General features: G+C 47.9%; 1 protein-coding gene across 1 annotated transcript in view; it reads left to right on the plus strand.

Moving 5' to 3' along the window:
• Nucleotides 1-26,154, plus strand: part of LOC115126198 (transducin-like enhancer protein 4) — a 171,301-nt gene that overhangs the window by 18,633 nt on the left and 126,514 nt on the right. The gene's annotated exons all lie outside the window — the stretch shown is intronic.

Consider the following 26,154-nt stretch of genomic DNA (forward strand, 5'->3'; position numbering starts at 1 on the left):
TATTTGTGAGTTGGTTCATATATTTGTGAGTTGGCTCATATATTTGTGAGTTGGCTCATATATTTGTGAGTTGGTTTGTATATTTGTGAGTTGGCTCATATATTTGTGAGTTGGCTCATATATTTGTGAGTTGGCTCATATATTTGTGAGTTGGCTCATATATTTGTGAGTTGGCTCGTATATTTGTGAGTTGGCTCATATATTTGTGAGTTGGCTCATATATTTGTGAGTTGGCTCGTATATTTGTGAGTTGGCTCATAAATTTGTGAGTTGGTTTGTATATTTGTGAGTTGGCTCATATATTTGTGAGTTGGCTCGTATATTTGTGAGTTGGCTAGTATATTTGTGAGTTGGCTCATATATTTGTGAGTTGGTTTGTATATTTGTGAGATGGCTAGTATATTTGTGAGTTGGCTCATATATTTGTGAGTTGGCTCGTATATTTGTGAGTTGGCTCATATATTTGTGAGTTGGCTCGTATATTTGTGAGTTGGCTCCTATATTTGTGAGTTGGCTCCTATATTTGTGAGTTGGCTCATATATTTGTGAGTTGGCTCATATATTTGTGAGTTGGCTCGTATATTTGTGAGTTGGCTCGTATATTTGTGAGTTGGCTCTATATTTGTTGGCTCATATATTTGTGAGTTGGCTCATATATTTGTGAGTTGGCTCCTATATTTGTGAGTTGGCTCATATATTTGTGAGTTGGCTCGTATATTTGTGAGTTGGCTCCTATATTTGTGAGTTGGCTCCTATATTTGTGAGTTGCTCCTATATTTGTTGGCTCCTAGTTGGCTCCTATATTTGTGAGTTGGCTCATATATTTGTGAGTTGGCTCGTATATTTGTGAGTTGGCTCGTATATTTGTGAGTTGGCTCGTATATTTGTGAGTTGGCTCATATATTTGTGAGTTGGCTCGTATATTTGTGAGTTGGCTCCTATATTTGTGAGTTGCGTTTTACAGATCAGTATGCAAATGTTAATCATGGCATCCATGTTAGGACTTACTCAGTTCTCATGTTCCCATTTAGGCTGAATTATTATGTATAAAAACAAATATATGACATAATTTGTTTTAGGAATGCATGTGTTTGATCACCCGTATAAGATGTGTTCAATTTTTATAATATCCAACGATTGTTACGATAATCTTAATTTACACAGTTTACAGAAAAGTACTTTTATTTTGAAGGATTCATGACTTCCTGATCTTGCTGATATCTATCAGTCGTTTTTAGACTGGTAGCTTGTTCTTTCTGCATGGGATTGATCATGGAGGAGTAAAACGACCAAGGGTGAGTTTCAAGTAAATTTGATTAATTAACATGAAGTTTGGATTGACTGAACAAACAGTCCAATCAAACAAGATTAGCTGATGCTAGGTAGTTAGTATGGGCTAGCTAAACTAGCATAGCTAAGCTATCTTGCCTAGTTACAAACAAGGTTGATATGAACGTTCAGTAAGTGTTAATCTTAATATTATTTTTCTCAGGCAGGGAGAATATGCGACCTTCATTGAGTCATGTTAACTAGCTAATGTTAGCTAAGTAGCTACAAAGCCAAAACACCTAGCTAGCTAGCTAGCTCACTTGCAGATAATTTATTTAGCTAGCTAGCTTACTTGCTAATGCGTTGCTTGCTAGGGAGTACCAGAGATGATTTTTTAAGCCTATTCATCTTCTAGCTAGCTAGCTAACTAGCTAGACTTTATCTAGCTAGCTAGCCATTCTGCTTACAAAACAGTTCAAATCTAACATTGGCTGACGAATACATTTATTTCTTTATTTGACAACAAATAACTGTGAATTCTTGCAACAATAAACCATGTTTAGCTGCTAGGCTAGCTACGATGATGTTTGCATACATGTACATGTTGTTTTATAGTGAGATTATCATGTTTCTTTTCACAAGGGGCAGGATTTGATCTCCACCTGGAAAAAGTCATTTTCAGGAAGCCCGTCTTTGGACCCTCCTGGTAAGTAAAACACTACAATGTCACACACTTTCTAATCTAGTCCTGAGTGTTTGTGTAGGTAGCTATGTGACCCCCAGACACTAACAGGAGACCAGGAGACAGGTAGGGAGTATATGAAAGGCCCTGTGGATATGTGTTTGGCAGCAGTGCAGAAGGAGCGTCAGCAGGAGGAGCGTCAGCAGGAGGAGCGTCATCAGGAGGAGCATCATCAGGAGGAGCGTCATCAGGAGGTCAGGAGGAGCGTCATCAGGAGGAGCGTCATCAGGAGGAGCGTCAGCAGGAGGAGCGTCATCAGGAGGAGCGTCATCAGCAGGAGCGTCATCAGGAGGAGCGTCATCAGGAGGAGCGTCATCAGGAGCGTCATCAGGAGGAGCGTCATCAGGAGGAGCGTCATCAGGAGGAGCGTCAGCAGGAGGAGAGTCATCAGGAGGAGCGTCATCAGCAGGAGCGTCATCAGGAACGTCATCAGGAGGAGCGTCATCATCAGGAGGAGCGTCATCAGGAGAGTCAGGAGGAGCGTCATCAGGAGCGTCAGGAGCGTCATCAGGAGGAGCGTCATCAGGAGGAGAGTCATCAGGAGGAGCGTCATCAGGAGGAGCGTCATCAGGAGGAGCGTCATCAGGAGGAGCGTCATCAGGAGCGTCATCAGGAGGAGCGTCATCAGGAGGAGCGTCATCAGGAGGAGCGTCATCAGGAGGAGCGTCAGCAGGAGGAGAGTCATCAGGAGGAGCGTCATCAGCAGGAGCGTCATCAGGAACGTCATCAGGAGGAGCGTCATCAGGAGAGTCAGGAGGAGCGTCATCAGGAGCGTCATCAGGAGGAGCGTCATCAGGAGGAGAGTCATCAGGAGGAGCGTCATCAGGAGGAGCGTCATCAGGAGGAGCGTCATCAGGAGGAGCGTCAGCAGGAGGAGCGTCATCAGGAGGAGCGTCATCAGGAGGAGCGTCATCAGGAGGAGCGTCATCAGGAGGAGCGTCATCAGGAGGAGCGTCATCAGGAGGAGCGTCATCAGCAGGAGCGTCATCAGGAGGAGCGTCAGCAGGAGGAGCGTCATCAGGAGGAGCGTCATCAGGAGGAGCGTCATCAGGAGGAGCGTCATCAGGAGGAGCGTCATCAGGAGGAGCGTCATCAGGAGCGTCATCAGGAGGAGCATCATCAGCAGGAGCGTCATCAGGAGGAGCATCATCAGGAGGAGCGTCATCAGGAGGAGCGTCATCAGGAGGAGCGTCAGCAGGAGGAGCGTCAGGAGGAGGAGCGTCATCAGCAGGAGCGTCATCAGGAGGAGCGTCATCAGGAGCGTCATCAGGAGGAGCATCATCAGGAGCGTCATCAGGAACGTCATCGGGAGGAGCATCATCAGGAGGAGCGTCAGCAGGAGGAGCGTCAGCAGGAGGAGCGTCATCAGCAGGAGCGTCATCAGGAGGAGCGTCATCAGGAGGAGCGTCATCAGCAGGAGCGTCATCAGGAGGAGCGTCATCAGGAGCGTCATCAGGAGGAGCATCATCAGGAGCGTCATCAGGAACGTCATCGGGAGGAGCGTCATCAGGAGGAGCGTCAGCAGGAGGAGCGTCAGCAGGAGGAGCGTCATCAGGAGGAGCGTCATCAGGAGGAGCGTCATCAGGAGGAGCGTCATCAGGAGGAGCGTCAGCAGGAGGAGCGTCATCAGGAGGAGCGTCATCAGGAGGAGCGTCATCAGCAGGAGCGTCATCAGGAGGAGCGTCAGCAGGAGGAGCGTCATCAGGAGGAGCGTCATCAGGAGGAGCGTCATCAGGAGCGTCATCAGGAGGAGCATCATCAGCAGGAGCGTCATCAGGAGGAGCATCATCAGGAGGAGCGTCATCAGGAGGAGCGTCAGCAGGAGGAGCGTCAGGAGGAGGAGCATCATCAGGAGGAGCGTCATCAGGAGGAGCGTCATCAGGAGGAGCGTCAGCAGGAGGAGCGTCAGGAGGAGGAGCGTCATCAGCAGGAGCGTCATCAGGAGGAGCGTCATCAGGAGGAGCATCATCAGGAGCGTCATCAGGAACGTCATCGGGAGGAGCGTCATCAGGAGGAGCGTCAGCAGGAGGAGCGTCAGCAGGAGGAGCGTCATCAGCAGGAGCGTCATCAGGAGGAGCGTCATCAGGAGGAGCGTCATCAGGAGGAGCGTCATCAGGAGGAGCGTCAGCACGAGTGTCATCAGGAGCGTCATCAGGAGCAGGTGGAGTCCACCAGTAGTTTTAGCGAGGACATCATCTGAGAAGATGCTGAATGCTGAACTGGCTTTCAATACCAAGACTGAAGCCTACATGGCCAGGCAACGCATGCAACTCCGTTACTATGTCCAACAAGCCTCTGTTTGTCCATGTCTCTAATATATCAATCTCTGTATCTGTTATTCAGACTTGACAGTGAACTATGCCTACATGTCCTGCAGATATTTTTTGTCACTCCCCTATGACAGAAGTCTGTCACTGTGTTCCTCCTATAGCCAGTGTCCTCTCTCACTGTGTTCCTCCTATAGCCAGTGTCCTCTGTCACTGTGTTCCTCCTATAGCCAGTGTCCTCTCTCACTGTGTTCCTCCTATAGCCAGTGTCCTCTGTCACTGTGTTCCTCCTATAGCCAGTGTCCTCTGTCACTGTGTTCCTCCTATAGCCAGTGTCCTCTCACTGTGTTCACTGTGTTCCTCTCTCACTGTGTTCCTCCTATAGCCAGTGTCCTCTGTCACTGTGTTCCTCCTATAGCCAGTGTCCTCTGTCACTGTGTTCCTCCTATAGCCAGTGTCCTCTCACTGTGTTCCTCCTATAGCCAGTGTCCTCTCTCACTGTGTTCCTCCTATAGCCAGTGTCCTCTCTCACTGTGTTCCTCCTATAGCCAGTGTCCTCTCTCACTGTGTTCCTCCTATAGCCAGTGTCCTCTGTCACTGTGTTCCTCCTATAGCCAGTGTCCTCTCTCACTGTGTTCCTCCTATAGCCAGTGTCCTCTCTCACTGTGTTCCTCCTATAGCCAGTGTCCTCTCTCACTGTGTTCCTCCTATAGCCAGTGTCCTCTGTCACTGTGTTCCTCCTATAGCCAGTGTCCTCTCACTGTGTTCACTGTGTTCCTCCTCCTATAGCCAGTGTCCTCTGTCACTGTGTTCCTCCTATAGCCAGTGTCCTCTCACTGTGTTCCTCCTATAGCCAGTGTCCTCTCTCACTGTCACTGTGTTCCTCCTATAGCCAGTGTCCTCTCTCACTGTGTTCCTCCTATAGCCAGTGTCCTCTGTCACTGTGTTCCTCCTATAGCCAGTGTCCTCTGTCACTGTGTTCCTCCTATAGCCAGTGTCCTCTGTCACTGTGTTCCTCCTATAGCCAGTGTCCTCTCTCACTGTGTTCCTCCTGTAGCTGTGTTCAGCCAGTGTCCTCTCTCACTGTGTTCCTCCTATAGCCAGTGTCCTCTCTCACTGTGTTCCTCCTATAGCCAGTGTCCTCTCTCACTGTGTTCCTCCTGTCCTCTCATAGCCAGTGTCCTCTCTCACTGTGTTCCTCCTATAGCCAGTGTCCTCTCTGTGTTCATAGCCAGTGTGTTCCTATAGCCAGTGTCTCCTCCTATAGCCAGTGTCCTCTCTCACTGTGTTCCTCCTATAGCCAGTGTCCTCTCTCACTGTGTTCCTCCTATAGCCAGTGTCCTCTGTCACTGTGTTCCTCCTATAGCCAGTGTCCTCTGTCACTGCCAGTGTGTTCCTCCTGTGTTCCTCCTATAGCCAGTGTCCTCTCTCACTGTGTTCCTCCTATAGCCAGTGTCCTCTCTCACTGTGTTCCTCCTATAGCCAGTGTCCTCTCTCACTGTGTTCCTCCTATAGCCAGTGTCCTCTCTCACTGTGTTCCTCCTATAGCCAGTGTCCTCTCTCACTGTGTTCCTCCTATAGCCAGTGTCCTCTGTCACTGTGTTCCTCCTATAGCCAGTGTCCTCTGTCACTACTGTGTTCCTCCTATAGCCAGTGTCCTCTCTCACTGTGTTCCTCCTATAGCCAGTGTCCTCTCTCACTGTGTTCCTCCTATAGCCAGTGTCCTCTCTCTGTGTTCCTCCTATAGCCAGTGTCCTCTCTCACTGTGTTCCTCCTATAGCCAGTGTCCTCTCTCACTGTGTTCCTCCTATAGCCAGTGTCCTCTCTCACTGTGTTCCTCCTATAGCCAGTGTCCTCTCACTGTGTTCCTCCTATAGCCAGTGTCCTCTCTCACTGTGTTCCTCCTATAGCCAGTGTCCTCTCTCACTGTGTTCCTCCTATAGCCAGTGTCCTCTCTCACTGTGTTCCTCCTATAGCCAGTGTCCTCTCTCACTGTGTTCCTCCTATAGCCAGTGTCCACTGTGTTCCTCCTCCAGTGTCCTCTCACTGTGTTCCTCCTATAGCCAGTGTCCTCTCACTCACTGTGTTCCTCCTATAGCCAGTGTCCTCTCTCACTGTGTTCCCTATAGCCAGTGTCCTCTCATAGCCAGTGTCCTCTCTCACTGTGTTCCTCCTATAGCCAGTGTCCCTGTGTTCCTCCTATAGCCAGTGTCTCACTGTGTTCCTCCTATAGTGTCCTCTCCTCCCTATAGCCAGTGTCCTCTGTCACTGTGTTCCTCCTATAGCCAGTGTCCTCACTGTGTTCCTCCTATAGCCAGTGTCTCACTGTGTTCCTCCTATAGCCAGTGTCCTCTCTCACTGTGTTCCTCCTATAGCCAGTGTCCTCTCACTGTGTTCCTCCTATAGCCAGTGTCCTCTCTCACTGTGTTCCTCCTATAGCCAGTGTCCCCTCTGTGTTCCTCCTATAGCCAGTGTCCTCTCTCACTGTGTTCCTCTCCTGTGTTCCTCCTATAGCCAGTGTCCTCTCTCACTAGCCAGTGTCCTCTCTCACTGTGTTCCTCCTATAGCCAGTGTCCTCTGTCACTGTGTTCCTCCTATAGCCAGTGTCCCTCTCACTGTCACTGTGTCCTCCTCACTGTGTTCCTCCTATAGCCAGTGTCCTCTCTCACTGTGTTCCTCCTATAGCCAGTGTCCTCTGTCACTGTGTTCCTCCTATAGCCAGTGTCCTCTCTCACTGTGTTCCTCCTATAGCCAGTGTCCTCTCTCACTGTGTCCTGTCCTCTCACTGTGTTCCTCCTATAGCCAGTGTCCTCTCTCACTGTGTTCCTCCTATAGCCAGTGTTCTGTCACTGTGTTCCTCCTATAGCCAGTGTCCTCTCTCACTGTGTTCCTCCTATAGCCAGTGTCCTCTCTCACTGTGTTCCTCCTCTCATAGCCAGTGTCCTCTCTCACTGTGTTCCTCCTATAGCCAGTGTCCTCTGTGTGTTCACCTATAGTGTCCTCTCTCACTGTCCCCTCTCACTGTTCCTCCTATAGCCAGTGTCCTCTCTCACTGTGTTCCTCCTATAGCCAGTGTCCTCTCACTGTGTTCCTCCTATAGCCAGTGTCCTCTGTCACTGTGTTCCTCCTATAGCCAGTGTCCTCTCTCACTGTGTTCCTCCTATAGCCAGTGTCCTCTCTCACTGTGTTCCTCCTATAGCCAGTGTCCTCTCTCACTGTGTTCCTCCTATAGCCAGTGTCCTCTCTCACTGTGTTCCTCCTATAGCCAGTGTCCTCTGTCACTGTGTTCCTCCTATAGCCAGTGTCACTGTGTTCCTCTATAGCCAGTGTCCTCTCACTGTGTTCCTCCTATAGCCAGTGTCCTCTCTCACTGTGTTCCTCCTATAGCCAGTGTCCTCTCACTGTGTTCCTCCTAAGCCAGTGTCCTCTCTCACTGTGTTCCTCCTATAGCCAGTGTCCTCTGTCACTGTGTTCCTCTGTCCTCTCTCACTGTGTTCCTCCTATAGCCAGTGTCCTCTCTCACTCACTGTGTTTCCTCCTATAGCCAGTGTCCTCTCACTCACTGTGTTCCTCACTGTGTTCCTCCTATAGCCAGTGTCCTCTGTCACTGTGTTCATCCTATAGCCAGTGTCCTCTCTCACTGTGTTCCTCCTATAGCCAGTGTCCTCTCTCACTGTGTTCCTCCTATAGCCAGTGTCCTCTGTCACTGTGTTCCTCCTATAGCCAGTGTCCTCTCTCACTGTGTTCCTCCTATAGCCAGTGTCCCCTCTCACTGTGTTCCTCCTATAGCCAGTGTCCTCTCTCACTGTGTTCCTCCTATAGCCAGTGTCCTCTCTCACTGTGTTCCTCCTATAGCCAGTGTCCTCTCTCACTGTGTTCCTCCTATAGCCAGTGTCCTCTGTCACTGTGTTCCTCCTATAGCCAGTGTCCTCTCTCACTGTGTTCCTCCTATAGCCAGTGTCCTCTCTCACTGTGTTCCTCCTATAGCCAGTGTCCTCTCTCACTGTGTTCCTCCTACTGTGTTCCTAGCCAGTGTCCTCTCTCACTGTGTTCCTCCTATAGCCAGTGTCCTCTCTCACTGTGTTCCTCCTATAGCCAGTGTCCTCTCTCACTGTGTTCCTCCTATAGCCAGTGTCCTCTCTCACTGTGTTCCTCCTATAGCCAGTGTCCTCTCTCACTGTGTTCCTCCTATAGCCAGTGTCCTCTGTCATAGCTGATCATTGAGTTTTACATGCCCCTGTCTAATAGACAGATGATCCGGTCACCAATATCTGCCAGGCAGCAGATAAGCAGCTATTCTCTCTGGTGAAGTGGGCCAAGAGGATTCCCCATTTCTCAGAGCTGTCCCTGGACTACCGTCCTATTACGACCAGGTACAGAACATCTCACACACCTTAACACACACACATCATACCACTTGCATATATACACATGCACACACACAGTAACCCCACATACACAACACTCCAAAAGCGTTCTCTACCAAGCGATAGGATTCTACCAAGAACCATTCTCATCACTTTTTTGGATGATGAGGGTTCTTTACAAGGCAAATGGTTCAACCTGAAAAACCCTTTTTCATCCCAAGAACTGTTTTTGGAAGATTGGGTTCTTGATGATTCTTTGGAAGGTCAGAATGTTGTAAATAAGTTCTAAATAGAACCTTTCTGATTCTGAATCAGATTGTTGTTGTATTGTCTGTTCTTTCTCTTAAATAGTGCCTTGAATATTAGTGGTGTTTAGTGTTTAAACTTTAACCCTGTATGGTAATATTTGTACCCATCAAATTGTTACCTAGTGTTGATTTATCATCGTTAATATTTCAGTGTAACGAAGAGGTAAATTAACACTCTTTGGTGGTGTAAACCAACCCCAGTGTTGGGGTGTGTCATTTTTACTCTGTGTAAACCACACCCATCATTGTCATATTTCCCAGCATGCTCTATATCAGTTTGATTTTTTCAATATCTGTGTTTTTGCATGATCATTGATTGATTGATCAGATGCTACATCAGATCTAGGGGCTGTAGGTAGCCTAGTGGTTAATAAGGAGCCGTCCCTTTTTAAACATTTTCTCCTAAAATGACATACCCAAATCTAACTGTAGCTCAGGCCCTGAAGCAAGGATATGCATATTCTTGATATCATTTGAAAGGGAACACTTTGAAGTTTGTGGAAATGTGAAATTAATGTAGGAGAATATAACACATTAGATCCTATAAAAGATCACGCAAAGAAAAAACTTGCATTTTTTTGTATTTTGTTTGTACCATCATCTTTGAAATGCAAGAGAAAGGCCATAATGTATTATTCCAGCCCAGGCACAATTTAGATTTTGGCCACTAGATGGCAACAGTGTATGTGCAAAGTTTTAGACTGATCCAATGAACCATTGCATATCTGTTCAAAATGTTGTATCAAGACTTCCCAAATGTGCCTAATTGGTTTATTAATACATTTTCAAGTTCATAACTGTGCACTCTCCTCAAACAATAGCATGGTATTATTTCACTGTAATAAAGTGAAAGACTACACGGAATGGGACTTGGAGAAGACTACACGGGTTGGGACTTGGGGAAGACTACACGGGTTGGAACTTGGAGAAGACTACACGGGTTGGGACTTGGAGAAGACTACACGGAATGGGACTTGGAGAAGACTACACGGGTTGGGACTTGGAAAAGACTACACGGAATGGGACTTGGAGAAGACTACAGGGGTTGGGACTTGGAGAAGACTACACGGGTTTGGACAAGGACAAGACTAGACGGGTTTGGACAAGGATGAGACTACACGGGTTGGGACTTGGAGAAGGCTACACGGGTTGGGACTTGGAGAAGACTACACGGTATGGGACTTAGAGGAGACTACTTTTGTTGGGACTTGGAGAGAGTACATGGGTTGGGACTTGGAGAAGACTACATGGGTTGGGACTTGGAGAAGACTACATGGGTTGGGACTTGGAGAAGACTACATGGGTTGGGACTTGGAAAAGACTACATGGGTTGGGACTTGCATAAGACTACACGGTATGGGACTTGGATAAGACTACTTGGGTTGGGACTTGGAGAGAGTACATGGGTTGGGACTTGGAGAAGACTACATGGGTTGGGACTTGGAGAAGACTACACTGGTTGGAACTTGGAGAAGACTACACGGAATGGGACTTGGAGAAGACTACACGGGTTGGGACTTGGGGAAGACTACACGGGTTGGAACTTGGAGAAGACTACACGGGTTGGGACTTGGAGAAGACTACACGGAATGGGACTTGGAGAAGACTACACGGGTTGGGACTTGGAGAAGACTACACGGAATGGGACTTGGAGAAGACTACACGGGTTGGGACTTGGGGAAGACTACACGGGTTGGAACTTGGAGAAGACTACACGGGTTGGGACTTGGAGAAGACTACACGGAATGGGACTTGGAGAAGACTACACGGGTTGGGACTTGGAGAAGACTACACATGTTGGGACTTGGAGAAGACTACACGGGTTGAGACTTGGAGAAGACTACATGGGTTGGGACTTGGAGAAGACTACATGGGTTTGGACAAGGACAAGACTACATGGGTTGGGACTTGGAGAAGACGACATGGGTTGGGACTTGGAGAAGACTACATGGGTTGGGACTTGGAGAAGACTACACGGGTTGTGACTTGGAGAAGACTACAATTATTTAGGACTCATGAGACAATCACACCATCTTTGCATTATCACTTGCAGATTGTGCTTATTTTAATCTTTAAAGAAAATCTGCAGCTATTGAACTCAATTTCATTGTTCTCCTAATATGCATGTTTTACATGTTTCCAACAGCTTTGATGGATATTGTATATGACTTTGGCTTCATATGAATGTGACAGAGATTACTTTTCCTTCCTGTTTATTATAAAATGTTTTCAAGACTGTTCCTGTGCTTTTTGAAGACTGTATAGGCTATTCATATTAGCATTTTGAAATCTGTCATTTACATTTCTGATGTCGGTAATTCGTACTCGTATGAGCCAATATCAAGCCAGCTATGAATTCATTGGAGGTGTGAGCATAGCATACAGCTACCAGATTCTAAATGGTTGGTAAGCCATTGTTGGATCACCCGCATCGTACTGCCAGACAAAATGGCATCGACCAATTTACAACTGATGCTACACTGAGATGCCGATGCCCAACAACTGATAATTTTTATTGCAACTTTGAATAGAGATAGAAATCAGTCAGCCCTCAAGCGTAGATCCAGACTTTGTATCGTGTCAAATTCAAAATCAGACACACAATCAATATAGCTGTTTCTATAGTTGCTGCTGCTACTGTTATAATTAGGTAGGTAAATAAGCCTTTCGAAAAAAGTTAGCCGAGTCCGATCCAGAATGGCCCATAGGGGCAGGAGCCCATCTCCTGATTCTGTAGTTTGAGGCATGTACAAGTACACCGTCTGGACAGGACACTAGTCTGTCATAAGGCCTTACCCCTAATCCATCTCCTTAATGCTGAGTGTCAAGCAAAACGGAATCAAGTCACATTTTTTGGAGTCTTTGGTTTGAATGACTTGACCAGGGATCTAACCCTTCCGATCTCAATGAACACTCTTAGCCTCATAAGGAACCATCCTGATCTCGCAAGCTTACATTCTGTTTTGCTACATGGAGTTTCAGCACAGCACAGCAGTTTCTAAACCCAGAGGCGCAACATTGCGAGACTTCTGGGAACGCTTGTGAAACAGACCAGGCAGACCAAGCAGACCAAGCAGACCAGGTAGACCAAGCAGACCAGGCAGACCAAGCAGACCAGGTAGACCAAGCAGACCAGGTAGACCAAGCAGACCAGGCAGACCAGGCAGACCAAGCAGATCAATCAGACCAGGCAGACCAAGCAGACCAGGCAGACCAAGCAGACCAAGCAGACCACGCAGACCACGCAGACCACGCAGACCAGGTAGACCAAGCAGACCAGGTAGACCAAGCAGACCAGGCAGACCAGGCAGACCAAGCAGACCAGGCAGACCAAGCAGACCAGGTAGACCAAGCAGACCAGGTAGACCAAGCAGACCAGGCAGACCAGGCAGACCAAGCAGATCAATCAGACCAGGCAGACCAAGCAGACCAGGCAGACCAAGCAGACCAAGCAGACCACGCAGACCACGCAGACCACGCAGACCAGGTAGACCAAGCAGACCAGGTAGACCAAGCAGACCAGGCAGACCAAGCAGACCAGGCAGACCAGGCAGACCAGGCAGACCAGGCAGACCACGCAGACCAAACAGACCAGGCAGACCAGGCAGACCAAGCAGACCAGGTAGACCAAGCAGACCAGGTAGACCAAGCAGACCAGGTAGACCAAGCAGAACAAGCAGACCAGGTAGACCAAGCAGACCAAGCAGACAAAGCAGACCAGGCAGACCACACAGACCAAACAGACCAAGCAGACCAAACAGACCAGGCAGACCAAGCAGACTAGGTAGACCAATCAGACCAGGCAGACCAAGCAGACCAAGCAGACCAAACAGACCAAGCAGGGGTTTGAGAAGTCAATGAGAATAGTAAAACATTCATCTTTAGTTGTTAATTTTCTCCAAAACTAAAGGCACAACATTCGAGCTAATGTCTTATGTATTATATCATGTTATTACTCCAACCTCGTGAATATGACAACCTGACATGTTTGAATGTTCATCTAAACAACTTAATAACGAAGGTGTGCCTTTGATTTGACGCCTGCGCATGCTCAGTTTTGCGCTAAATGACCATTAGACCCGATGACGTGTTTCTGAGCATGAGCTTAGCTAGCCAACGTTGCCATGACATCGTCTACAAGTGTGATCAGGGATTTTGGCTGCCTATCTTCATACTATGCTGTCTTTGGATATAGTCTTGACACAACCAGATTGAAACTGTTTGAGCCCCTCCCTTCTGTTCGCCATATAGCGGCATGGCCGGACCAATCAACATCCTCTGATAATCTGTGGGGGTGATTTAGTTGATGATGACAAAGAACGCAGGAGTCGAAAGATGGCGGAAGTGGATGACAGGTTGGAATCGAGCAGCACGACGAGTAAAGTTGGTGAAAATGAATGTTCTGAGTGGACAACAGTGGTAGAACTGGAACAAAAACGAAATTGTCTAAAATCGCTTCTTGTCGAGTCGCTTCTTGTCGGGATGCGTTTATTGAGTAAAGATGCATATTGGGAGACCGCTTTGAGGTGTGTAAATGGTGAAGTATGCGCTGGAAAAAGTGGAGTCTGTCAGAGTGACCAGGTGTGGACTTTCTTTTGATCAATGGTAATTCTGAAAAACAGAGGAAGATTGCAATGAGCCTCAAAATAATTAGAATTGTGTTTTGAACTTCGGAGTAGAGCAACAGTCAAAGGAGTCATCTCAGGGGTGATGACGGATGTTCAGGTTGAACACCTGAAGAGAATTCCTGGTGTGGTTGGTGCCCGGCGTCTGACACGCTGGGTGAATGGAGAAAAAGAAGAAAGTCTGTCAGTCCTGTTTTTTTATAAAGAGCACCAACCTTCACATGTGAAGTTTGGTTATGTTAGATACGCTGTAAGAGCTTTTCGTTCCCAAATCACTGCAGTGTGAGAACTGTAAAGGATTTGGCCATGTTTATAGTGTGTGCAGACAATGTTTATTGAAGAATTGTGTGTGGAAGGACAACGGTGTTGTAATTGTGGTGGGGATCATGATCCCTAGTTCCTGGAGTGCCCTGTAAGGGTGAAGGAGATTGAGGTGGGGATCATGATCCCTAGTTCCTGGAGTGCCCTGTAAGAGTGAAGGAGATTGAGGTGGGGATCATGATCCCTAGTTCCTGGAGTGCCCTGTAAGGGTGAAGGAGATTGAGGTGGGGATCATGATCCCTAGTTCCTGGAGTGCCCTGTAAGGGTGAAGGAGATTGAGGTGGGGATCATGATCCCTAGTTCCTGGAGTGCCCTGTAAGGGTGAAGGAGATTGAGGTGGGGATCATGATCCCTAGTTCCTGGAGTGCCCTGTAAGAGTGAAGGAGATTGAGGTGGGGATCATGATCCTTAGTTCCTGGAGTGCCCTGTAAGGGTGAAGGAGATTGAGGTGGGGATCATGATCCCTAGTTCCTGGAGTGCCCTGTAAGGGTGAAGGAGATTGAGGTGGGGATCATGATCCCTAGTTCCTGGAGTGCCCTGTAAGGGTGAAGGAGATTGAGGTGGGGATCATGATCCCTAGTTCCTGGAGTGCCCTGTAAGGGTGAAGAAGATTGAGGTGGGGGTCATGATCCCTAGTTCCTGGAGTGCCCTGTAAGGGTGAAGGAGATTGAGGTGGGGATCATGATCCTGAGTTCCTGGAGTGCCCTATAATGGTGAAGGAGATTGAGGTGGGGATCATGATCCCTATTTCCTGGAGTGCCCTGTAATGGTGAAGGAGATTGAGGTGGGGATCATGATCCCTAGTTCCTGGAGTTCCCTGTAAGGGTGAAGGAGATTGAGGTGGGGATCATGATCCCTAGTTCCTGGAGTGCCCTGTAAGAGTGAAGGAGATTGAGGTGGGGATCATGATCCCTAGTTCCTGGAGTGCCCTGTAAGGGTGAAGGAGATTGAGGTGGGGATCCTGAGTTCCTGGAGTGCCCTGTAAGGGTGAAGGAGATTGAGGTGGGGATCATGATCCTGAGTTCCTGGAGTGCCCTGTAAGGGTGAAGGAGATTGAGGTGGGGATCCTGAGTTCCTGGAGTGCCCTGTAAGGGCGAAGGAGATTGAGATGGGGATCATGATCCCTAGTTCCTGGAGTGCCCTGTAATGGTGAAGGAGATTGAGGTGGGGATCATGATCCCTAGTTCCTGGAGTGCCCTGTAAGGTTGAAGGAGATTGAGGTGGGGATCCTGAGTTCCTGGAGTGCCCTGTAAGGGCGAAGGAGATTGAGGTGGGTATCCCTAGTTCCTGGAGTGCCCTGTAAGGGTGAAGGAGATTGAAAGGTAAATCACAGTCTCCTATGCGGAGGCCATTATAATCATTGATAAAACAAGTGATGCTGTGGTAGTGGACTCACCACACCCTGTAATAAAGGCTTGCTTCCAGGCAAAATATACCCTGTGTGTTAAAAATATGGATTTTGTGGAGTTCATTGCCACAGTTATGAACTGTAAGTCTGAAAGTCTGAAAGAAATCTAAGAAACTGGACATTATTGTGGCTGCAGCAGACATGTTTTTGGGACTGAAGACTTGCAAGTGGATCTGTCACCGGAAGACCCACCCTCCCAAGTCAGTTAAAAACAAATTCTTATTTTCAATGACTGCCTCGGAACAGTGGGTTAACTGCCTTGTTCAGGAGCAGAACGACAGACTTTAACCTTGTCAGCTCAGGGATTACATCTTGCGACCTTTCGGTTACTACTCCAACACTCTAACCACTAGGCTACCTGCCGCCTCTACACTCTAACCACTAGGCTACCTGCCGCCTCTACACTCTAACCACTAGGCTACCTGCCTCCTCTACACTCTAACCACTAGGCTACCTGCCGCCTCTACACTCTAACCACTAGGCTACCTGCCGCCTCTACACTCTAACCACTAGGCTACCTGAGCCTGTGTAGGGATCAGATCTGTTTTATTAGATATTTTACAGAAAAGTTGTTTTGATTTAGTTTAGTTTATTTTTGCATTTTTTGGTGGTTTGGTACTTGTTTTGGTATTTTGTATTCCATTTTTGGGAATCCTGTTTCCAACCCACACAGTAGGGGGAGAAGCACAAGCATTTCGCTACACTAACATCTGATAACCATGTGTATGTGACCATGTGTATGTGACAAATAACATTTGGTTTGATTTTCACATTAAATATACCATAGAAGAAGAAGAATCATAACAATGGCTGCTCTTGAGAAAGTTGGTCCTGCTATAGCAGCAGCTATATCAGAACTGGAGGGCAGAACTTCACAGCAAATAACTGCATTGAACGCTTTTCTCTGTGGAGAAGATATTTTCGCTTTTCTCCCGACTGGGTTCGGCAAGAGCTTGATTTATCAGCTAGCTTCGCTCGTAGTCAAGAAAATGGGACGCATCAAGAACCCAATTCTTATTGTTGTGTCGCCATTAGTCACCCTCCTGGAGGTTCACGACACATACAAATGGTAAATAGAAGTACATAATTTGATATCAAACTAGCTAGCTAGTAGTGCATAAGTACCAGACCTTCTCAAGTACAATTAGCTAGCTAGCTAACTTTAGCTAACGTTAACTATATGCCTTGCTCTAACCTAACGCTACAATGTTACGGACAGTAATGGATTGTATGATGACTTCTGTTTCTACATAACATGTTATTGTAATACTTTCTGATCCAGACGCTTGTGTTGGATTTGATTTTCTTTCAACCAGGGGAGAGGGTGCAAAAGGGGATTATAGGCCTTTAAAGAGAGTTTGGAGAAGAGGGTGAGTAAACATTGTCACCAAATTAAACCAGTGGCAGCTCATATCCTGGTCCCATATTCATAAAGACTCAGAGTAAGATTGCTGATCTAGGATCAGGTCATAAAGAGTCTCAGAGTAGGTGATCTAGGATCAGGTTATAAAGAGTCTCTCAGTAGGAGTGGTGATCTAGGATCAGGTCATAAAGAGTCTCAGAGTAGGTGATCTAGGATCAGGTCATAAAGAGTCTCAGAGTAGGTGATATAGGATCAGGTCATAAAGAGTCTCAGAGTAGGTGATCTAGAATCAGGTCATAAAGAGTCTCAGTAGGAGTGTTGATCTAGGATCAGGTTATAAAGAGTCTCAGAGTAGGTGATCTAGGATCAGGTCATAAAGAGTCTCTCAGTAGGAGTGGTGATCTAGGATCAGGTTATAAAGAGTCTCAGAGTAGGTGATCTAGGATCAGGTTATAAAGAGTCTCAGAGTAGGTGATCTAGGATCAGGTCATAAAGAGTCTCAGAGTAGGTGATCTAAGATCAGGTCATAAAGAGTCTCTCAGTAGGAGTGGTGATCTAGGATCAGGTCATAAAGAGTCTCTCAGTAGGAGTGGTGATCTAGGATCAGGTCATAAAGAGTCTCTCAGTAGGAGTGGTGATCTAGAATCAGGTCATAAAGAGTCTCTCAGTAGGAGTGGTGATCTAGAATCAGGTCATAAAGAGTCTCAGTAGGAGTGGTGATCTAGGATCAGGTCATAAAGAGTCTCTCAGTAGGAGTGGTGATCTAGGATCAGGTCATAAAGAGTCTCTCAGTAAGAGTGGTGATCTAGGATCAGGTTATAAAGAGTCTCTCAGTAGGAGTGGTGATCTAGGATCAGGTCATAAAGAGTCTCTCAGTAGGAGTGGTGATCTAGGATCAGGTCATAAAGAGTCTCAGTAGGAGTGGTGATCTAGGATCAGGTCATAAAGAGTCTCAGTAGGAGTGGTGATCTAGGATCAGGTGATAGTCTCAGTAGGAGTGGTGATCTAGGATCAGGTCATAAAGAGTCTCTCAGTAGGAGTGGTGATCTAGGATCAGGTCATAAAGAGTCTCTCAGTAGGAGTGGTGATCTAGAATCAGGTCATAAAGAGTCTCTCAGTAGGAGTGGTGATCTAGGATCAGGTCATAAAGAGTCTCAGTAGGAATGGTGATCTAGAATCAGGTCATAAAGAGTCTCTCAGTAGGAGTGGTGATCTAGGATCAGGTCATAAAGAGTCTCTCAGTAGGAGTGGTGATCTAGGATCAGGTCATAAAGAGTCTCTCAGTAAGAGTGGTGATCTAGGATCAGGTTATAAAGAGTCTCTCAGTAGGAGTGGTGATCTAGGATCAGGTCATAAAGAGTCTCTCAGTAGGAGTGGTGATCTAGGATCAGGTCATAAAGAGTCTCAGTAGGAGTGGTGATCTAGGATCAGGTCATAAAGAGTCTCAGTAGGAGTGGTGATCTAGGATCAGGTCATAAAGAGTCTCAGTAGGAGTGGTGATCTAGGATCAGGTCATAAAGAGTCTCAGTAGGAGTGGTGATCTAGGATCAGGTCATAGTCTCAGTAGGAGTGGTGATCTAGGATCAGGTCATAAAGAGTCTCTCAGTAGGAGTGGTGATCTAGGATCAGGTCATAAAGAGTCTCAGTAGGAATGGTGATCTAGGATCAGGTCATAAAGAGTCTCTCAGTAGGAGTGGTGATCTAGGATCAGGTCATAAAGAGTCTCTCACCAGGAGTGCTTGATCTAGGATCAGGTCATAAAGAGTCTCTCACCAGGAGTGCTTGATCTAGGATCAGGTCATAAAGAGTCTCAGAGTAGGTGATCTAGGATCAGGTTATAAATAGTCTCTCAGTAGGAGTGGTGATCTAGGATCAGGTCATAAAGAGTCTCTCAGTAGGAGTGGTGATCTAGGATCAGGTCATAAAGAGTCTCTCAGTAGGAGTGGTGATCTAGAATCAGGTCATAAAGAGTCTCTCAGTAGGAGTGGTGATCTAGGATCAGGTCATAAAGAGTCTCTCAGTAGGAGTGGTGATCTAGGATCAGGTCATAAAGAGTCTCTCAGTAAGAGTGGTGATCTAGGATCAGGTCATAAAGAGTCTCAGTAGGAGTGGTGATCTAGGATCAGGTCATAAAGAGTCTCAGTAGGAGTGGTGATCTAGGATCAGGTCATAGTCTCAGTAGGAGTGGTGATCTAGGATCAGGTCATAAAGAGTCTCTCAGTAGGAGTGGTGATCTAGGATCAGGTCATAAAGAGTCTCAGTAGGAGTGGTGATCTAGGATCAGGTCATAAAGAGTCTCAGTAGGAGTGGTGATCTAGGATCAGGTCATAAAGAGTCTCAGTAGGAGTGGTGATCTAGGATCAGGTCATAGTCTCAGTAGGAGTGGTGATCTAGGATCAGGTCATAAAGAGTCTCTCAGTAGGAGTGGTGATCTAGGATCAGGTCATAAAGAGTCTCAGTAGGAATGGTGATCTAGGATCAGGTCATAAAGAGTCTCTCAGTAGGAGTGGTGATCTAGGATCAGGTCATAAAGAGTCTCTCACCAGGAGTGCTTGATCTAGGATCAGGTCATAAAGAGTCTCTCACCAGGAGTGCTTGATCTAGGATCAGGTCATAAAGAGTCTCTCACCAGGAGTGCTTGATCTAGGATCAGGTCATAAAGAGTCTCAGAGTAGGTGATCTAGGATCAGGTTATAAATAGTCTCAGAGTAGGTGATATAGGATCAGGTCATAAAGAGTCTCAGAGTAGGTGATCTAGGATCAGGTCATAAAGAGTCTCAGAGTAGGTGATCTAGGATCAGGTTATAAAGAGTCTCAGAGTAGGTGATCTAGGATCAGGTCATAAAGTCTCATAGGAGTGTTGATCTAGGATCAGGTCCCACCTGTTTGTAATTTCCTAAATATGGAGATTTAGGCTTCAAGACGAAACCCAACCAGCTGATTTCCCATCATTTAACAGGACAAAACTATTGAACCCTTGTTTTACCAGGTAAATTAACTGAGAACACGTTCTCATTTACAGCAACAACCTGGGGAATAGTTACAGAGGAGAGGAGGGGTATGAATGAGCCAGTTGGAAGATGTCCTAATCTGGATGCCGTATTGTACATCTTTAAAACGCCACTCACAAATATAATGCCGTATGTCAAATGCATGTCAAAAACATAATCTGTGGAGCCACATGTTGTCACATTCACAAAAACCTATTTGACCACTGTTGTGTTTGGAAAGTAGGAAATATGTTTGTAAAATGTGCTGTGGTAACCAGAAGAAAACCTGACATTTACATTTACATTTACATTTACATTTAAGTCATTTAGCAGACGCTCTTATCCAGAGCGACTTACAAATTGGTGCTTTCACCTTATGACATTCAGTGGAACAGCCACTTTACAATAGTGCATCTAGGTCTTTTAAGGGGGGGGGGGGTGAGAAGGATTACTTTATCCTATCCTAGGTATTCCTTAAAGAGGTGGGGTTTCAGGTGTCTCCGGAAGGTGGTGATTGACTCCGCTGTCCTGGCGTCGTGAGGGAGTTTGTTCCACCATTGGGGGGCCAGAGCAGCGAACAGTTTTGACTGGGCTGAGCGGGAACTGTACTTCCTTAGTGGTAGGGAGGCGAGCAGGCCAGAGGTGGATGAACGCAGTGCCCTTGTTTGGGTGTAGGGCCTGATCAGAGCCTGGAGGTACTGAGGTGCCGTTCCCCTCACAGCTCCGTAGGCAAGCACCATGGTCTTGTAGCGGATGCGAGCTTCAACTGGAAGCCAGTGGAGAGAGCGGAGGAGCGGGGTGACGTGAGAGAACTTGGGAAGGTTGAACACCAGACGGGCTGCGGCGTTCTGGATGAGTTGTAGGGATTTAATGGCACAGGCAGGGAGCCCAGCCAACAGCGAGTTGCAGTAATCCAGACGGGAGTTGACAAGTGCCTGGATTAGGACCTGCGCCGCTTCCTGTGTGAGGCAGGGTCGTACTCTGCGGATGTTGTAGAGCATGAACCTACAGGAACGGGCCACCGCCTTGATGTTAGTTGAGAACGACAGGGTGTTGTCCAGGATCACGCCAAGGTTCTTAGCGCTCTGGGAGGAGGACACGATGGAGTTGTCAACCGTGATGGCGAGATCATGGAACGGGCAGTCCTTCCCCGGGAGGAAGAGCAGCTCCGTCTTGCCGAGGTTCAGCTTGAGGTGGTGATCCGTCATCCACACTGATATGTCTGCCAGACATGCAGAGATGCGATTCGCCACCTGGTCATCAGAGGGGGGAAAGGAGAAGATTAATTGTGTGTCGTCTGCATAGCAATGATAGGAGAGACCATGTGAGGTTATGACAGAGCCAAGTGACTTGGTGTATAGCGAGAATAGGAGAGGGCCTAGAACAGAGCCCTGGGGGACACCAGTGGTGAGAGCGCGTGGTGAGGAGACAGATTCTCGCCACGCCACCTGGTAGGAGCGACCTGTCAGGTAGGACGCAATCCAAGCATGGGCCGCTCCGGAGATGCCCAACTCGGAGAGGGTGGAGAGGAGGATCTGATGGTTCACAGTATCGAAGGCAGCCGATAGGTCTAGAAGGATGAGAGCAGAGGAGAGAGAGTTAGCTTTAGCAGTGCGGAGTGCCTCCGTGATACAGAGAAGAGCAGTCTCAGTTGAATGACTAGTCTTGAAACCTGACTGATTTGGATCAAGAAGGTCATTCTGAGAGAGATAGCGGGAGAGCTGGCCAAGGACGGCACGTTCAAGAGTTTTGGAGAGAAAAGAAAGAAGGGATACTGGTCTGTAGTTGTTGACATCGGAGGGATCGAGTGTAGGTTTTTTCAGAAGGGGTGCAACTCTCGCTCTCTTGAAGACGGGAGGGACGTAGCCAGCGGTCAGGGATGAGTTGATGAGCGAGGTGAGGTAAGGGAGAAGGTCACCGGAGATGGTCTGGAGAAGAGAGGAGGGGATAGGGTCAAGCGGGCAGGTTGTTGGGCGGCCGGCCGTCACAAGACGCGAGATTTCATCTGGAGAGAGGGGGGAGAAAGAGGTCAGAGCACAGGGTAGGGCAGTGTGAGCAGAACCAGCGGTGTCGTTTGACTTAGCAAACGAGGATCGGATGTCGTCGACCTTCTTTTCAAAATGGTTGACGAAGTCATCTGCAGAGAGGGAGTTTGTTTTGGTTAATGATGACTCATGTGCTTTTGGATCTTGACATACTGTATGTTGGTAAAATATATGGCATATTTACAGACTGTGATTTTATTTAAAAGTTTCATTCTATATTTACACAACACATCTTATATATAATATATATTTTTTTACAGAAAACGACCTCCATATTAGTGGCTCTGAGCGGTCTCTGGATAGATGGATGGAGGGGAGAAGGGGAGAGAAGGAGCAGAGGGAAGGAGTCAGTGAGGAGGGGAGGAAGGACAAAGGAGAGCTATGGCCCCATTAAGGAGGGAGAGCTATGGCCCCATTAAGAAAAGAGAGCTGCGACCCCATTAAGGAGGGAGAGCTATGGCCCCATTAAGAAAAGAGAGCTGTGATCTCATTGAGGAGGGAGAGCTTTTCTCCCTCCTTAATGGGGTCGCAGCTCTCTTTTCTTAATGGGGCCAAGAAAAGAGAGCTGCGACCCCATTAAGGAGGGAGAGCTATGGCCCCATTAAGGAGAGAGAGCTATGGCCCCATTAAGGAGATAAAGCTACGGCCCCATTAAGGAGAGAGAGCTATGGCCCCATTAAGGAGAGAGAGATACGGCCCCATTAAGGAGATAGAGCTATGGCCCCATTAAGGAGAGGAGAGCTATGGCCCCATTAAGGAGGGAGAGCTATGGCCCCATTAAGGAGGGAGAGCTATGGCCCCATTAAGGAGGGAGAGCTATGGCCCCATTAAGGAGAGAGAGCTATGGCCCCATTAAGGAGAGACGGCTATGGCCCCATTAAGGAGGGAGAGCTATGGCCCCATTAAGGAGAGAGAGCTATGACCCCATTAAGGAGAGAGAGCTACGGCCCCATTAAGGAGGGAGAGCTGCGACCCCATTAAGGAGAGAGAGCTATGGCCCCATTAAGGAGGGAGAGCTATGGCCCCATTAAGGAGGGAGAGCTATGGCCCCATTAAGGAGATAGAGCTATGGCCCCATTAAGTACAGAGAGCTACGGCCCCATTAAGGAGGGAGAGCTATGGCCCAATTAAGGAGGGAGAGCTACGGCCCCATTAAGGAGAGAGAGCCATTAAGGAGAGAAAGCTATGGCCCCATTAAGAAAAGAGAGCTGCGACCCCATTAAGGAGGGAGAGCTGCGACCCCATTAAGGAGGGAGAGTTACGGCCCCATTAAGGAGAGAGAGCTATGACCCCATTAAGAAAAGAGAGCTATGGCCCCAAGTGGGGGAAGGGGAGGAGGGCAGGGATAGAGGGAGGAGAGGAGGAAGAGGGGGAGGAGGGAGAGGAAGGTAGTGGGGAGGAGAGATATCAGGGATAGAGGGAGGAGAGGGGGATAGGTGGAGGAGGAGAAGGGGGAGGAGAGCTATATCAGGAGATGAGGGGGAGAGGTGGAGGAGGAGAAGGGAGAGTGGGGGCGGAGAGGGGGTGCTGGGAGAAGGAGAAGGGGGAGAAGTGGGAGCGGGGAGGAGAGCTATATCAGGAACATGAGGGGCGGAGAGGGGGGAGCGGGGGTGGAGCGCTTTATCAGGGATAGAGGGAGGAGAAGGGGGAGCTGGGAAGGAGAGATATCAGGGAGATGAGGGGAGAGGAGGAGGACAGATATCAGGGAGATGAGGGAGGAGAGGGGGAGGACAGATATCAGGGAGATGAGGGAACATCTTTGTCTTGTCTCGTCCCATGTGTATATATCTTGTTCTTCACGTTCTTTTTTAATATTTTTCCTAAACCTCAACTTCAAAATACTCTCCTGCAACCCGCCTCACCCAATGTGGTGTGGATCTGTTTTTTTTCTGCCTAAAGTATTTCTATTTACCTCCGAACTGGAATACCTCAACTGAAGCTAGCTAGCTAACTAGCTACCTGCTATCAGTCAGCTAACCACTGGTAGCGGTCATCAGCTAACCTTTAGCTCGGAAAGCTCTCGCCAGTTCGTTCAACGCGCTTCAAACCAGAGCATACCGGACCTATTTTTCTCTCCATATCCCGGATTCCTACTGCAAACTCTGAACCTTTTCATCTGGATCATCACAGCTAGCTAACCGCAACTCGGGTTGACTACCCCTGGCTAATGCTTCCATCCCGGAGCTAGCACCAACTAGCCTGGGGCTAGCCCATGCTAGAACCATCTCCCGGCTCACTCCTGGGCTACAATATCCAGACCCCTTCTACTGCCGGTATGGGGCACGGAACCCCGCCGATCCTCTACGGCTGGAATACCGACATAATCTGCCCGAGGATTCCAACAGGCCCCTCAGGCGCAACGTCTGCTGAAGGCCCATTCTGCTAACTGCTTGCTTGCTAACCCGGCCTGCTAACTGCTAGCTTACTCCGGTCTGCTAACTGCTAGCTTGCCGGCCCCGGCATGCTAACTGCTAGCTTGACTTCCCGGTCTGTAACCGCTAGCCCCTGCTAACTGCTTGCTTGCTAACCCGGCCTGCTAACTGCTAGCTTGCCCCGGTCTACTAGCTGCTAGCTTGTTTAGCCCCGGCCTACAAACTGTTAGCTTGTTAGCATCAGCCTGCTAACTGTCTGAATCGCCTTGTCCCCAGCCAGCCCAACCACTCACTGGACTCATGCTTTCCACATGGCTACCCCTACCCCGGTCAACTGCCCGGTACAATCTACAGCACCCTGCCAAAGCCCCACCATTTCTCCTTCACCCAAATCCAGATAGCTGATGTTCTGAAAGAGTTGCAAAATCTGGACCCCTACAAATCAGCCGGGCTAGACATTTTGGACCCCCTCTTTCTAAAATTATCTGCCGAAATTGTTGCAACCCCTATTACTAGCCTGTTCAACCGCTCTTTCGGTCATCCAAAGGGGGTGACACTCTAGACCCAAACTGCTACAGACCTATATCTATCCTACCCTGTCTTTCTAAGGTTTTCGAAAGCTTAAGTTAACAAACAGATTACTGACCATTTGGAATTCCACCATCCCTTCTAGGCTGTGCAATCTGGTTTTTAGAGCTGGTCATAGGGGCACCTCAGCCACGCTCAAGGTTCTAAACGACATCATAACCGCCATCGATAAGAGACATTACTGAGCAGCCGTATTCACCGACCTGGCCAAGGCTTTCGACTCTGTCAATCACAACATTCTTATTGGCAGACTCGACAGCCTTGGTTTCTCAAATGATTGCCACGTCTGGTTTACCAACTACTTCTCAGATAGAGTTCAGTGTATCAAATTGGAGGACCTGTTGTCCGGACCTCTGACAGTCTCTATGGGGGTGACACAGGGTTCAATTCAATTCAATTCTCAGGCCGACTCTTTTTCTGTATACATCAATGATGTTGCTCTTGCTGCGATCCACCTCTATGCAGACAACACCATTCTGTATACTTCTGGCCCCTCCCTGGACACTGTGTTAACTAACCTCCAGACGAGCTTCAATGCCATACAACTCTCCTTCCGTGGCCTCCAACTGCTCTTAAACGCAAATAAAACTAAATGCATGCTATTCCATCGATCACTGCCCGCACCTGCTCGTCCGTCCAGCATCACTACTCTGGACGGCTCTGACTTAGAATACGTGGACAACTACAAATACCTGGTTAGACTGTAAACTCTCCTTCCAGACTCACATTAAGTATCTGCAGTCCAAAATTAAATCTAGAATCGGCTTCCTATATCGCAACAAAGCATCCTTCACTCATGCTGTCAAACATACCCTCGTAAAACTGACCATCCTACTGATCCTCGACTTCGGCGATGTCATCTATAAAATAGCCTCCAACACTCTCCCCAACAAATTGGATGCAGGCTATCACAGTGCCATCCGTTTTGTCACCAAAGCCCCATATACAAACCACCATTGCGACCTGTACGCTCTCGTTGGTTGGCCCTCGCTTCATACTCGTCGCCAAACCCACAGGCTACAGGTTATCTAGAAGTCTCTGCTAGGTAAAGCACCGCCCTATCTCAGCTCACTGGTCACCATAGCAGCACCCACTCGTAGCACGCGCTCCAGCAGGTATATCTCACTGCTCACCCCCAAATCCAATTCTTCCTTTGGTCGTCTTTCATTCCAGTTCTTTGCTGCCCATGACTGGAACGAATTGCAAAAATCTCTGAAGCAGGAGACTCACATCTCCCTCACTACTCTGGACGGCTCTGACTTAGAATATGTGGACAACTACAAATACTTAGGTGTCTGGTTAGACTGTAAACTCTCCTTCCAGACCCATATCAAACATTTCCAATCCAAAGTTAAATCTAGAATTGGCTTCCTATTTCGCAACAAAGCATCCTTCACTCATGCTGCCAAACATACCCTTGTAAAACTGACCATCCTACCAATCCTCGACTTTGGCGATGTCATTTACAAAATAGCCTCCAATACCCTAC

This window comes from Oncorhynchus nerka, linkage group LG27 (genome assembly GCF_034236695.1).
Source record: "Oncorhynchus nerka isolate Pitt River linkage group LG27, Oner_Uvic_2.0, whole genome shotgun sequence".
NCBI lineage: Eukaryota > Metazoa > Chordata > Actinopteri > Salmoniformes > Salmonidae > Oncorhynchus > Oncorhynchus nerka.